The 13,561-nt window shown below is 37.0% G+C and overlaps 1 pseudogene; it reads left to right on the forward strand.

Annotated features, from left to right (window-relative positions):
• The first annotated feature begins 2,025 nt into the window (after window positions 1–2,025).
• Window positions 2,026–8,916, forward strand: LOC102472718 (60S ribosomal protein L10-like; annotated as a pseudogene).
• The last annotated feature ends 4,645 nt before the right edge of the window (window positions 8,917–13,561 follow it).

The following is a 13,561-nucleotide window of genomic DNA, read 5'->3' on the forward strand; positions in this document are numbered from 1 at the left end:
ATATATATATATATATATATATATATATATATATATATATATATATATATATATATATATATATATATATATATATATATATATATATATATATATATATATATATATATATATATATATATATATTTAAAAATACTTTCCGTTGTGGTGAACTTGGAGGATCAGATGAACTTTACATAAATTAATAAGAGTTCAAGACTTGTTGTCATCTATGCCCACCCTGATATTTCTGTTTGATATCATTAACTTTCTGAACTAAATCCTCCTCTACATTAAAGTTAGGCTACTAAATATCTACCACCTGGGATTTGCTGGTTTCTTTCCTTTTACATTTGTTCATGCTGCAGCTTTCTCCCAGGATGCTGAGTTTGCCTCCCCCTCATCCAAATCATGCATCTTATTCAAGATAGAGCTAAAGTTTCACCTCCCACAAGAAGTTTTCATTAATCATTCCCCCACTGTAATGCGCTATAAACTTCCTAGCCTGTGAGATTCAGCTTAGCATCTAATTATTTGCAGCGATGTCCCCGATTACCTTGAAATCATACTTGTTTCAATTTCCAAAGTGAAAGAAGAAATTTGCAGAATAAATAAATAAAAACAAAAACAGATGACTTGTAGAGAAAATAGCTGTCTTAAAAGCCTTCTATGCCTAAGTCAGAGCCACTTCAACTCATGTAACAGGACTCAAAATGTACTGGTGAACCTTCTGGTCTCCCCAGAATACACTGGGTTCAAGAACTCTGTCTTACTCTCTACGGACCTGTTATAACCTGTTTTGTTTTTGCTATTTGACAAACTGACTACCAAGACCCTAGTATTATCTAGAATTAACATACTTCTATGTATGCCAAAGCTCTAATATCAGGAACTAATTAATAATGAGACCTACAACAACAGTTGTGTATTCTGCCCGGTTGATTTTGAGTTGAATGATTTTACATGGAATGAAGGAATTAAGCAGGCAATATGTAAATCTGCCTAAAAGATAAGTGAGGTTGGAAGAACAGCAAATCTTAAAGAAAACGGAGACACTGTGCAATATCATAGAACTTAAATCGACAGAATAGAATTTTATGACACTAATATGCCTACCTCTGGCAATTTGAGATAAAAATTCAAAATTTTTCAAATTCATAGAGCTTGTATTTTACTCTTAGATAAAATCTTTCTTTTCTAACTTAGCTGATAAAACTGACCCAGTTCAAGAATACCAGGGACTTATTTAATAGGTTTTTAGTTCTAGAAAAATTGTCCCAGGTCCTAGTGGAATAGGAAACGTTGGAATAGTCACAGGACAAGCCCCATTTGCTGATTGCTGTTGAGCTCATCATTGAGTAGTTGGCTCAAAGCTGTGTTTCTCAACCATCTCTTTACTATTGACCCTCTAAGGAGCATTTTTAGACACTTAATCACCTTTCTATCAAGTTTTAATACCAGCTTTTAATAATTTTCAGTTTTAAAATTTAAAATATTTTTGAGAGTTTTTGTTGTTGTTGTTGTTGTTTGTTCTTTTTACTATAGGGCATGTGTGTTTGCCAGAAAGACAAAGAGAGATAGAGAGACAAAAAGCGAGAAATCACCCCCCAGGGGGGATGGCCACGCCACAACCCCTTCTCTCTATTCTCCTCTTGGGATCTTGGGCATGCACACACACGTGCCCGGCGTCAGTTTAAGCCACTGGGTCCAGGACTCAAACTGCAGTTGACTCTATGGGAGTCCAACAACGTAGCCATTACGCCATCTGCAGGTCCATAAATTTTAAATTTTAACTGTACATCTGTTTATATATGGTATGGATAGTTGTGCTTTATATACAAAAGAGTAAGAATAACCATTTTAACTCCTATTGGGTTCAGATCAATTTTTATGCTAAACGCTAAATTAAAAGTTAAAAAGTTATGAGCATTAAACTTAACTGAATCTGTTGACTCATTTAGTTATTTGCATAAATTGTAATGTCTTAAATTACATGTACAAATTCTTACTTAGATCCAGACTTTCTCATCTCTCTCTGTGGAGAGCATGGCCATCTCAGGTTGGCCTCTGGCTGCAGGTAAGCTGACTAGCCAAGGTGCAGATCCCTGAACTGAAATTCTGCTGTGCAGTGTCCATATTGGAACTTACCAGCAGTAGTAAAGTATTTTGCTCCTGGGGGACCCAGGTGTTGGGAATGAAGAGGGAACAACAGCAGGAGCTCCCTGTCTTGGTCTTTATAGCTCACAGTGTGAGCCCTGTTTGTGGAGTTTGAGGCCTTACATGGCATATAGAGGGGTCAGATTAGGCTGTAGACCATACTTTGCCAATCACTAACCTAATTTAAGGGAATAAATAAATTTAGCAGGCTGAAATTTTATGTATGTGAAATTTCTTCATTGTCGAAGATATTGAATCAATGAGATGTTATGTTGTCATATATTGTTTTTTTTTTTTTTCAAGTTGCAAGAATATTTTTGTGTCTCCTGATGGAAGTGTTTCTTTAGAAACAAGACTCTAAACCAAAAGAGACCACAACCGCAAAAACAGTATACAGAACCTCTGCAAGTAGATTATTAGTAGCAATATTATGTCTACTCTGATTCCTGGATGTTTTATTTTTTTAAGGACAGACTGTTGCTGTGTTGCAATCCTCTTGCCGCAGCCTGTAGAATGGCTCACGCCCCCTACCGGTTTTCTAAGTCATTGATTTCTGCTCTTCATTATTTCTTTTCTTTTACTTACCTGCAGTTTAGTGATTTATTTTTTTTCCCTCTAATTTCCGAAGATGAGATATCAGGGGGCTGGCAGGTGGCATGGTGGTTAAGGTGGCTGGACCCCCACATGGCTGACTGCAGTTTGAGTCCTGGACCCGACAGCTTGCTTTCTCATTTTCCCTCTCTCTGGTCAACTTCAAAAAAGAAAAAAAGTAAAAATAATGTAATGATAATGAATAAAATGAAATAAAATAATTCCTTAAGAAAACAAACAAGATGAGAAACCAGAGCATTTATATAATACCTATATTTTTGACATGCATGTTTAATGCTGTAAATTTTCTTGAGAATACTTTTCATTTTTATTCATTACTTAATTCTTAAATACTTAATTCTCCTAGTTATTTTTTATCGACCCATTTGCTATTTATAAGCATGTATTTGAAGATTTTTTAGATAACCTCTTTTTATCTTTACAATTTAATTCCAATATGATCAGACAATATATGTTTAATTTTAATTCTTATATATTTTCTAAAATTCCTTTTATGGCCCAGAAAACAGTCTATTTCACTCATTATTATTATGTACACTACAAAAGAATGTGAGTTCTTCTGTTGATGGGTATAGAGTTCTGTAAATATCAACTAGCTATGTTGGTTTATAGTATTGTTCAGGTTTTCTATATTCAGATTTTTTTTGTCTTCTTGGACCATCACTCATTAAATTAGTTATATATAAATCTTCAAGTATAAGTGTAGATTTCTCTATTTCTCTTTTCATTTATAAAGTTTTTACTTTATTTATTTTAAAGAAAATAAAGAAAGAACTGCTATTACGTGCATACACATGCAGAATTGTTTTCCTCTTGACGTGATCCCTTTCCCATTATGTAACATTCTTGTTTATCCCTGTCTCTAACTAATCCTGTCCCAGAGTCTACTTTATCTGATTTTAATGAAGTTATTCTAAATTTCTTTTGATTAACTTTACATTTTTTACAGTTATTTTACTTATAATCTACATAAATGTCTATTGAAGTGGGTTTTTTTGTAGACAGTCTCATAGATAGTGGATCTTGCATATTTATCAAGTCTGACAATCTTCGACTTTTTAACTGGTATATTTAGATCATTTACATTTGATTTAACTGTCATTTGCTTCTTTTGTCTCCTTTTCTGCCTTCTTTGGATTGAGTATGATTCCATTTTTTTCTCATTCACAGGCTCATTAGTTAAATTTCTTTCTTCAGTGGTTACTTGGGATTTTTAAAAATATATAAAATATGTATACTGACTTACAGTCTACCTGCAAATAATACTGTATCAATTCACATGTAGCATATCGCTCTTACAACAGTATACTTTCATTTCCTACCTCCCTTTTTATTTTATCTTTTCTAGAAGGCACATGCACTCACTAGAGAAAGACAGAGAGAGAGGGTGACAATGAGAACACCTCCCATTGGGGATGATCACACTGCAATCCCTTCTCCTCCATTTCTCCCTCATGTCAAAATTTTGGATATGCATGCATACATGCCCAGGGTGTTTCTCAAGCCACTAGGCCTAGGACTTGAATGATGTAATCAACCTTATGGGATCCAGTCACCTTAACCACCATGCCACCGGCTGGTCCCTTTCTCTCATCTTTTGTACAAATGTTTATCATATATTTACTTATAAAAGTGTTGTAACCCCCTACAATGCATTGTTTATATTTTGCTTCAGAAAGTCCATTACCTTTTAAAGGGATTTAAAATAATACAAAATTTATTTTAAACTTATCCTCTGTTTTATCTTTGCCAACATTTCATCTATTTGAGTAAATCCAAATTTCATCTATAATTACTATTTTTCTTTCAAAATTTTCTTAAAATTTTTATAGTCTATACTGGCACTAAATAAATATCTATCTGAAAAAATTGTTTTACTTTCATTTTTGAAATTAATTTTGCTGATGGATTTAGAATTCTAGATTGAAAGATTTTATTCTCTTTTGGTCAGTAATTTAGCAATGTTGCCCCATTATGTATGGGACGTTATGTAACTTCTGCAAATAGGTCTGTCATTCTCTGTTCTGCTATACATAATATATATATCTTTTTCTGGATGACTTTAATACTTTATTTTTATCTGGTTTTCAGCAGCCTGACTATGACATAACTGAGTGAGTTTTATTTATAGTTACTCTTTTAGAATTATCTGAGTTTTTGGATTTGTGGTTTGTTGTCTTAATTTTGGAAAGCTTTCATTCATTGTGTTTTCATATCTTCTGCGTTCTCTCTCTTCTCTTATTAGTTCATTTAAATGTACATTAACTTGTTCCACAGTTCCAAAATTTTTGTTCTTTTTGTCCCACTTAATTTCCTCTTTTTTTTTCTATTTGGAAAAGTTTTACTGACTAATCTTCAAGCTCATTTATTGTTTCTTCTCTTGTATTCAGGTTGTGAATGAGTTCCTCAAAGATATTCCTCAGCTCTGATGGCAGTTTCATTTGATCTTTCATCCTTCTGCTAAAATAGCTTAGCTATTCATCTATATTTTCCCCTTTCCACTAATTCTTAGCATGTTAGTTATAATTACTTTGAAGTACATGCTAGATAATTTCACTGTCTGTCTTATCGCTGGGTCTGCATCTGTTGACTATCTTATCTCTTAAAATGGGTCCTTTCATATTGTTTCTCTGTGTCTCATGGTATTTGATTGAATGGTTTAAATTGTGTGTTATAGAACAATAAAAACTGGAGAAAATATTATATATCACCCAAATGAATTACCTCTAACTCTTAGACCTCTAACTCAGAGGGGTGAGTCAAGCTGGTCTATAGTTTGTTCTGGTACGAAAATGGCTGATTTATGAAAACAGAGGTTTATTAAACTCATGGTGCAGAGGTCCAAGGTCCAGGGGCCATCTCTGATGGGATTACTCTGGCCACATTAAATGATAGAATGGAGGAGAATGTGGTCTCTTGTTTCTTATGTCTGTCTCATTCTCTCTCTTTAGAAACCTACCAGAAATCAATCATAGGGGTCTCACCCTAATGTCTGTGATCCCAACCTCTACTTAAAGGTTTTGTATTTGGATACTATAATTAGATAAAATTTCATCTTCTTAATCACTTTGTAATGGCTCAGTCCATGAATATTCAGTGGACATATTCAAACTACACCACCAAGGTTGAGGTTTCTCATTGCCATAGTTAGTGTTAATGTGTCATAAGCTTCAGTTTCCTCCAGTAGTTAATTGCTGATATCTTTTGCTTTAAATGGGACCTGAACTACCAGAGAATGTGCTTATGATGTCCATAGGCTTTACCTCTGAAGTGTGTCTCTCTTCATGTTCTCTTCATTTTCCTGCAGCAGGCTTTTTATTCAGGACAAGACATTGTATGAGCAGAGAGTAAAGTTCTTAATTCTCTTGCTCTGGTGTCAGTCTTGGGCCAACCTAGTTTACATGACTTCACGAGTAAGGCAGTCCGGGTTTCTAGCCCTCTATGTGTGGCAGATAGCTTCTTCCTCTTACTTAGTGCAGGGTTTAGTATACAGCGGTTTCTTGCCCTCATATTTTTCCATGGCAACCAGACTCTGTATTGCATCATTTGAGGGTCTTTCATGTGAGTAAACGTCATACTTTTCAAGTGGCTTATAGTTTTTTCTCAGTGTCAGTGCACAGTAGTGTCAGATAAATTTTTCTATCACTTTCATAGCCATATGCTGTCTTTGCCAAGGACCAGGAAGTGGGAGGTTTTCCTGCTTTTTCTCAGTAGCAGACAAGTTTTGGCTTGTGTCCATAAAGGGTCAGGAATTGGCACCACATACTCAGGGGTACCCGGGTCATGGATGACCTTCTCCAGTTACTACTGCTGCGTTCTCTATCATCGCCAGGTCTTGCAGACCTGAAGAAGTGTGTGAGGCACTTCTCAGATCTTTCTCTGTCACCATTCTTTTATTGCCACCAGGTAGATATCTATGGAAAAGAAATGACAAATAAGTTAGAACTCCTCATTGTCTGAAGAGTTAAAGAATTCAAAAGTATCATTAATGCTAGCCCACACTTAGCTTTTAAGAATTATTAATATTCAAATTGTTTTTTTTTAACCTACTCTTAAGAATGCCCCCTTTATTTTCTATGATTTATTGATGGTATAAGAGTTTGTGTAGGCCATCTCTTTGGAATTCAGTACATCTGATATGCCTTGTGATTTTGTCTCAAGAAAAAAATGAGAAAGCAAGACAAATAAGAGGCTTTTTTAAATGATGATTTTGATATTTATCTATTTTTTTAAAAAAATATTTAAGATGGGGGCAATATTTTCCTAAATGCTTTCTATATCCTGAGTGGAAGCAGAATTCTACCCACTTCTCTAAGACCAGAACCTTGAAGACAGCATACCTTTAGCTAGATCATGAAGAACATTATTATGGGCAGATACTGTAGTCCCTAAGCTGAAGTTGACATATCTGAGGACTTTTTGACTTTCACTGTTATAATAATATCATGGGAGGGGTTTCAGTATATGTTTTTCTTTCCTATCAGATTTCAGACTCATTAAATGAGAAACCTGAAGTACATGCTTGGTGAGGAACTGAGCTGATCAGGAATTTAAACATCCATTACTATATCAGTCACAGGATAGGCTGAACCAGAGCACTTAAAACAGACTCCTGAAAAGTTTCCCACAGAACAAAAGGTCCAATTCGGCTTCTTGGTATATTTCTTCCTCCTTCAGTCTTTGTTCACTGAAAACAAAGTGAAAAAAGCTAGGCTAGGCTCTATTCTTGTATCTTTTAAACAAAATGTTGTACATGGGTACATGTGCTTGCCAGAGAGAGAAAGAAAAAAAGAGAGGGCACAGCAGGTGGCATGGTGGTTTGAGGCACTAGATTCCCACATGACCGACTGTGGTTCACGTCCTGGACCTGGCGGCTTGCTTTCTCAATTTCTCTCTCTCTCTTACTCTTTAGTTCTCTCTCTCTTTCTCTCTGTCCCTCTCTGGTCAAATTAAAATAAATAAATAAATAAGTTTAAATAAAGTAATTATTTAAAGGAGAGAGAGAGAAAAAGAAGAAGAAAAGTGAGAAAGCATTCCCCAAAGGGACATGGTCATGTCACAATCCTCTTTTTGAGATTGTGGGCACACACATGCATGCATTCAGGGTGTTTCTTTTCATTTATTTGTTGAGGGATTTATGCTATAGTGTATTTGCAAAGAGAGACAGAAAGTGAGAAATCATCCCTTGGTAGGATGGCCATGCCACAATCCCTTCTTCATTCTCTCCTCAGGACTCTGGGCATGTACATGCTACCTGGTGTGAGTTTCAAGCTGCCCTGTCCAGGACTCCCAATCAACCACTTGGTAGTCCAGTGCTTGAACCGCCATGCCACCTGCTGGCTCTCAAGGTGTTTCTTAAGCCACCAGGTCCAAGACTTCAAGCACATAGTCGGCCATGTGGGACCCAGCTGCCTTAAACACCATGCCATGAGCTGACCTGCTAGGCTCTACTTTATGCACAGGAGATATGACAGTGATTAAGACAAGACTTTGACGCTCTTTGCCTCCGGAGTGCCACTGAAGATCTTGGTGTCAGCCCTGGGGCGCCGCCCCGCCTGGTGTTAACCACATTGTAAGAACAAGAGAACCCAAAGTCGCACTTCTGCCAAGGAGTCCCAGATGCCAAGATTCGCACCTTTGACCTGGGGCAGAAGGCGGCAAAAGTGGATGAATTCCCACTCTGTGCAGTCACATGGTGTCAGACGAGTATGAGCAGCTCTCGTCAGAGGCCCTGGAGGCTGCCCGTATTTGTGCAAACAAGTACCTGGTGAAAAGTTGTGGCAAAGATGGCTTTCATATCCGAGTGCAGCTCCACCCTTTCCACGTCATCCGCATCAACAAGATGTTGTCCTGTGCTGGAGCTGACGGGCTCCAGACGGGTATGAGAGGTGCCTTTGGGAAGCCCCAGGGCACAGTAGTCAAGGTCCACATTGGCTAGGGCACCAAGCTGCAGAACAAGGAGCATGTGATGAGGCCCTCTGCAGGGCCAAGTGCAAATTCCCTGGCCACCAGAAGATCCACATCTCAAAGAAGCGGGGCTTTCCCAAGTTTAATGCTAATGAATGTGAAGACATGGTGGCTGAGAAGCACCTCATCCCCAATGGCTGTGGTGTCAAATACATCCCCAATCATGGTCCCCTAGACAAGTAGAGAGCCTTGCACTCATGAGGGTTCATAATGCACTGCCCCTTTTTTAATCACTGTCATCAATAAATCTTAACTTCTTATCTTCTAAAAAAAAAAAAAAAAGACTTTCCCTTTACTGCTCATACTATTATGGACAAACAGATAATCTACAAAAATTTAATTGGATATATGACATAGTTCCTTTTTCTTTTGGAGAGGTTTTTGCTATAGGGTGTATGCACTCGCCAGAAAGACAGAGAGAAATAGAAAGCAAGAAATCACCTCCCTGGGGGGATGGCCATGTCGCAATCCCTTCTCCTCCATTCTCCTCTCAGGATCTTGGGTATGCAAGCAAACGTGCCTGGCGTTAGTTTAAGCCACCGGGTCCGGGACTGGAACTGTGGTCAGACACATGGGAGTTCAGCAACATAGCTATTATGCTAACTGCTGGTCCTCATAGTTGCTTATTTTAATAAGAAAAGCAGAATAAGTAAATGTCAAGTAAGACTAGTTTCTATATAAGCAAGATGATCAGAATTAAGTGCACATGTTGCTACATGACTGAATCTATACTCCCCAAGAAGCTGTGCTTTGGATGGTCAGAGAATGACTGAAAGGCTACAAGACTAATAAAAATCATTGTGGGGACCAGCAGTTAGCATAATGGCTGTGTCGCTGGACTCCCACGTAGTCGACCGCAGTTCACATCCCAGACCCGGTGGCTTAAAACTCACGCAGGGCATGCGTGCCCAAGATCCTGAGAGGAGAATGGAGGAGAAGGGATTGCAGCGTGGCCAACCCCCCTGGGGGGTGATTTCTCGCTTTCTGTCTCTCTGTCTCTCTCTGTCTGGAGAGCGCACGTGCCCCATAGCAAAAAAACCTCTCCAAAATAAAAAAGAAAAAACATCAATGTGACCATGAGCTTATTTTGAGGCATAATACAGTGGTTTAGACCCACCAAAGTGTCTTAGTTCATTGTGTTGCTATAACAGAAACACCTGAGACTGAATGATTTATACATAAAAGAGGTTTGGTTAATGACTCAGATATCCGTAAAATCCAAAGGCATGAGGCTGGCATATGGCTTGCCTTAGTACTACACAACAACAAATAATGAAGGAGATTATGCCAGTGCGTGCGAAGAGGGAGACACTGGCAGCCAACTTCCTTTCACATCAACTCTCTCTAGGAGGAAATAATTAGTAAGGACTCAATTCCTTTCCGAAGACTGCATTCATTATTCCTGAGGGGCCCACCTTCACCTTCCAGTAAGTTCACCTTAGGCTCCACCTCCCCACACTCTCGCATTTTGTATCAAATTACAGCTTGAGATTTGGTGTGGGAGGGACACAACACTGAGACCACAGGACAAAGTAATGTGCTCTTGAGTGAAAAAGAATGTGGATGAAAAGTTGAAAGTGGTGAAAGTGAGTAAAATAAGTGCGAAGTTGATCATTTTTAGACCTGATACCTTTGACATGTTATTTAAAAAGTTCTTCTATGTATTTACAATATCTAGTGTAAGTTAAAGCCAAAAAAAAAAAAAAATGGGATCTCTCTCAAAGTTTGTAGATTTAAGTTCCCACATTTTGTTCTTGAGTATCACAGATTTTTGAGACTATACTGTTTGAGGTTAGTATAAATGTATGAAGTTTTTCTATTTCTATTTTGGTTACGGTTTTGAACCATATAGTCTGTCAGAAGACAGATCAGGATTTCAGATGCCTACAGTAACTTAGAAGAGAGGCTGTTTAAGGATGCAATGGGTGTCAACGCATTGAGCTTAAACCTTGTCCAGAATGACATTTTCACATTGTGGGATTCAGAGTGATTATCACAGAGTCCCTATAGATGAAGCAGAGGTCTAGATATTCAGTGCTCCCCACAACAGTCTAGCTATTAATGAAATAATATCCTAATTCTACTAAAATTAGAATGTTTTATAGATTCTAAATTATACTGGATGTGTCATGTGAGAGGAAAGTGATACACTTTTTTTGATGGCAAACTACACAATATTATTTATTTATTTATCCATATTTTGGGGGTTGACATTTTGCAGCTATTTATTTTTGCTTTATACTTTTTCTTTTTTATTTTTTGAAAAGGTTTTTGCTATAGGGAGCATGCGCTCACCAGACAGAGAGACAGAGAGATAGAAAGTGAGAAATCACCCCCCAGGGGCGATGGCCACGCCGCAATCCCTTCTCCTCCATTCTCCTCTCGGGATCTTGGGCACGCATGCACATGTGCCCGGTGTGAGTTTAAGCCACCGAGTCCGGGACTCGAACTGCGGTCGACTACATGGGAGTCCAGCGACATAGCCATTATGCTAACTGCTGATCCCTGTACTTTTTTCTTGACTATTACTGCTTTTTCCTTTCTTCTTTTAAATAATTTTTTACAATCATTCTATACCTTTATAGCATAAAAATGAATTTTCCCAGCATAAATACATTCAATATCAGTTTATTCAAAGGTACTATAGATATTATCATTGACAGATAATTTTTCATTTCTGGGTCTGTTAAGTGTTTTGTTTTGTTTTGTTTTTTTTCCTCTTAATTTCCTCTCTCCCCCACTTTCTCACCCCCATTTCCAATCCTCCTCTCATACTGTCTCTAGTATCCACATTTGATCTCCCTGCTTTTATACCTTGTGATCTTTCAGTTTCTGCCATAGTGTGCAGACATTCAGTATATATTGAATGGGGACATACAATGCCTCTCTTTCATATCCTGGCTTACTTCACTCAGCAATAGATCCTCCATATTCGACCACTTTCTATCAAATGCCAGGGTCTCAATGTTTTGGTTTTTTTATGGCTGTGTAGTATTCCACAGTCTACATGTTCCACACTGTTTCAATCCACTCATCTGTTCTTGGACATGTGGTTCATATCTTAGTAATTTTGAATAATGTTGCAATAAACATGGATGTGGAAGTGTTTCTCCAACTGAGTGGTATTCTTACCCTCTGGGTAGATGTCCAAGACTGGAATTACTGGATCATACGGTAGTTCTATTTGTTGGTGTTTAAGGAACCTCTATATTGTTCTCCACAGTGCCTGGACTAAGTTACATTCCCACCAACAGTGTAGTAGGGTTCCCTTTTCACCACAGACTCCTCAGCACTTACCATTGTTTTCTAAATCTTAGCCATTCTGATTGGGGTTATCTCAAAGTGGTTTTGATTTGCATCTCCCTATGACAGAGGAAGTTGCGCATTATATGCTTTTCGGCTGCTTGTAGGTCTTCCTTGGAGAGTTATCAGTTCAGCTCATTTGCCCATCTTTTAATCAGATAGAATACTTTGTTGCAGATTAGTTGCTTGAGTTCCCTGTATGTTTTGGTTATCAACCCCTTATCTGAGGGAGAGTTTGTAAATATATTTATCCTTTCCAAAGGTTGTCTCTTCACCCTAATTATTGTTTCTTTTAAACTTTAAAGATTCTAACCTTTTAATATTGAGATTATTCAGGGAAATAGAGGAAGCATATTCTATAAAATGGAAAGGAAAGAGGCAGTCTTATTAGAGAACAAAGAGAAACATTGAAAATTATATTTGATCAGGAGTAATTTGGGGTTGTATCTGCCAATTTTTATTAAAAACAAAAATATACCCAGGTGCTTTAAATAAGTTCAAGTTTCTGGACCCAAAGTGTCTCATTTCAATATACTGAAAATAGTTGCAAATATGATTATATCATTACATGGAGTTGTGGATCAAGTGAGAGATCACAGACTACAAGAGATGAATGAATTCTTAATTTTCAAAATCCAGGAAGACGGTAGGTTCTGCTGCAAATAATATGTTTAGAATATAAATTCTGAGCAGACTTCTACAACAGTTTATTAAACTTCACATGTTTCTTAAAGTAACTGTGTAGAGAAAGAAATATCCTCAGTGTATAGCTAGTGACAAGTGATTTTTAAAAAGTTGTTTTTAGAGTCATCATGAATTTTCTTTTATTTATTTTACATTTTTTAATACATTCAATCACATTATTTAGCTTACAAGGAGATCATTTCAATATAAGAACATTTCTCCCCGGTCGAGTTGATCATCATGAATTTTCTATAAACAAGTCATATCAATCAAATTAGCTTTATTTACTTTTCAAAATACAGAAAATGAAGTGATTTTGAAGTATTAGACAAAGTCTCCCATGAATACATTGTGGACATACATAAATAAGTTGTGAAGCTGATTCATGGTTTTGATTAAACAGTTTAGCTAACTCTGTCTTTGACTCTGCCCTATTTAATATTTAATCAAGAACTTAATTGAAAATAAACATGGCATGGTTAGCACATCTGGATGCACCAGAATTAAGAGAATGATTAATGTGTCAGGTGGCAAAATCAAAACTTGAGAAAAACATCATCGATGAGAATAATGACTAAAATGACTTTAAAACAAAATAACATAAAATCCTCCATTACATTTTAAAAATCAACCAGTTAGCATAGACAGAAATTAATTTGGGGCCTAAAATCTTTCTAGTCATTGGTTTTACCATAAGTTCATACTGACAGGTAGGTTGAGAGCACAGATTTTTTTTTTTCTTTTCATTTTGCTTATTGTTCTAATAAATCTGCAAGGAATTGAAGGAGCAATGCTTATCACAGCATTGGTTCTGGGGTGGTAGGAATTAGTGAGCCTGCTAATTCAGAGATCCAGACTG

This window comes from Tupaia chinensis, unplaced genomic scaffold, assembly GCF_000334495.1.
Source record: "Tupaia chinensis unplaced genomic scaffold, TupChi_1.0 Scaffold145685_1, whole genome shotgun sequence".
NCBI lineage: Eukaryota > Metazoa > Chordata > Mammalia > Scandentia > Tupaiidae > Tupaia > Tupaia belangeri.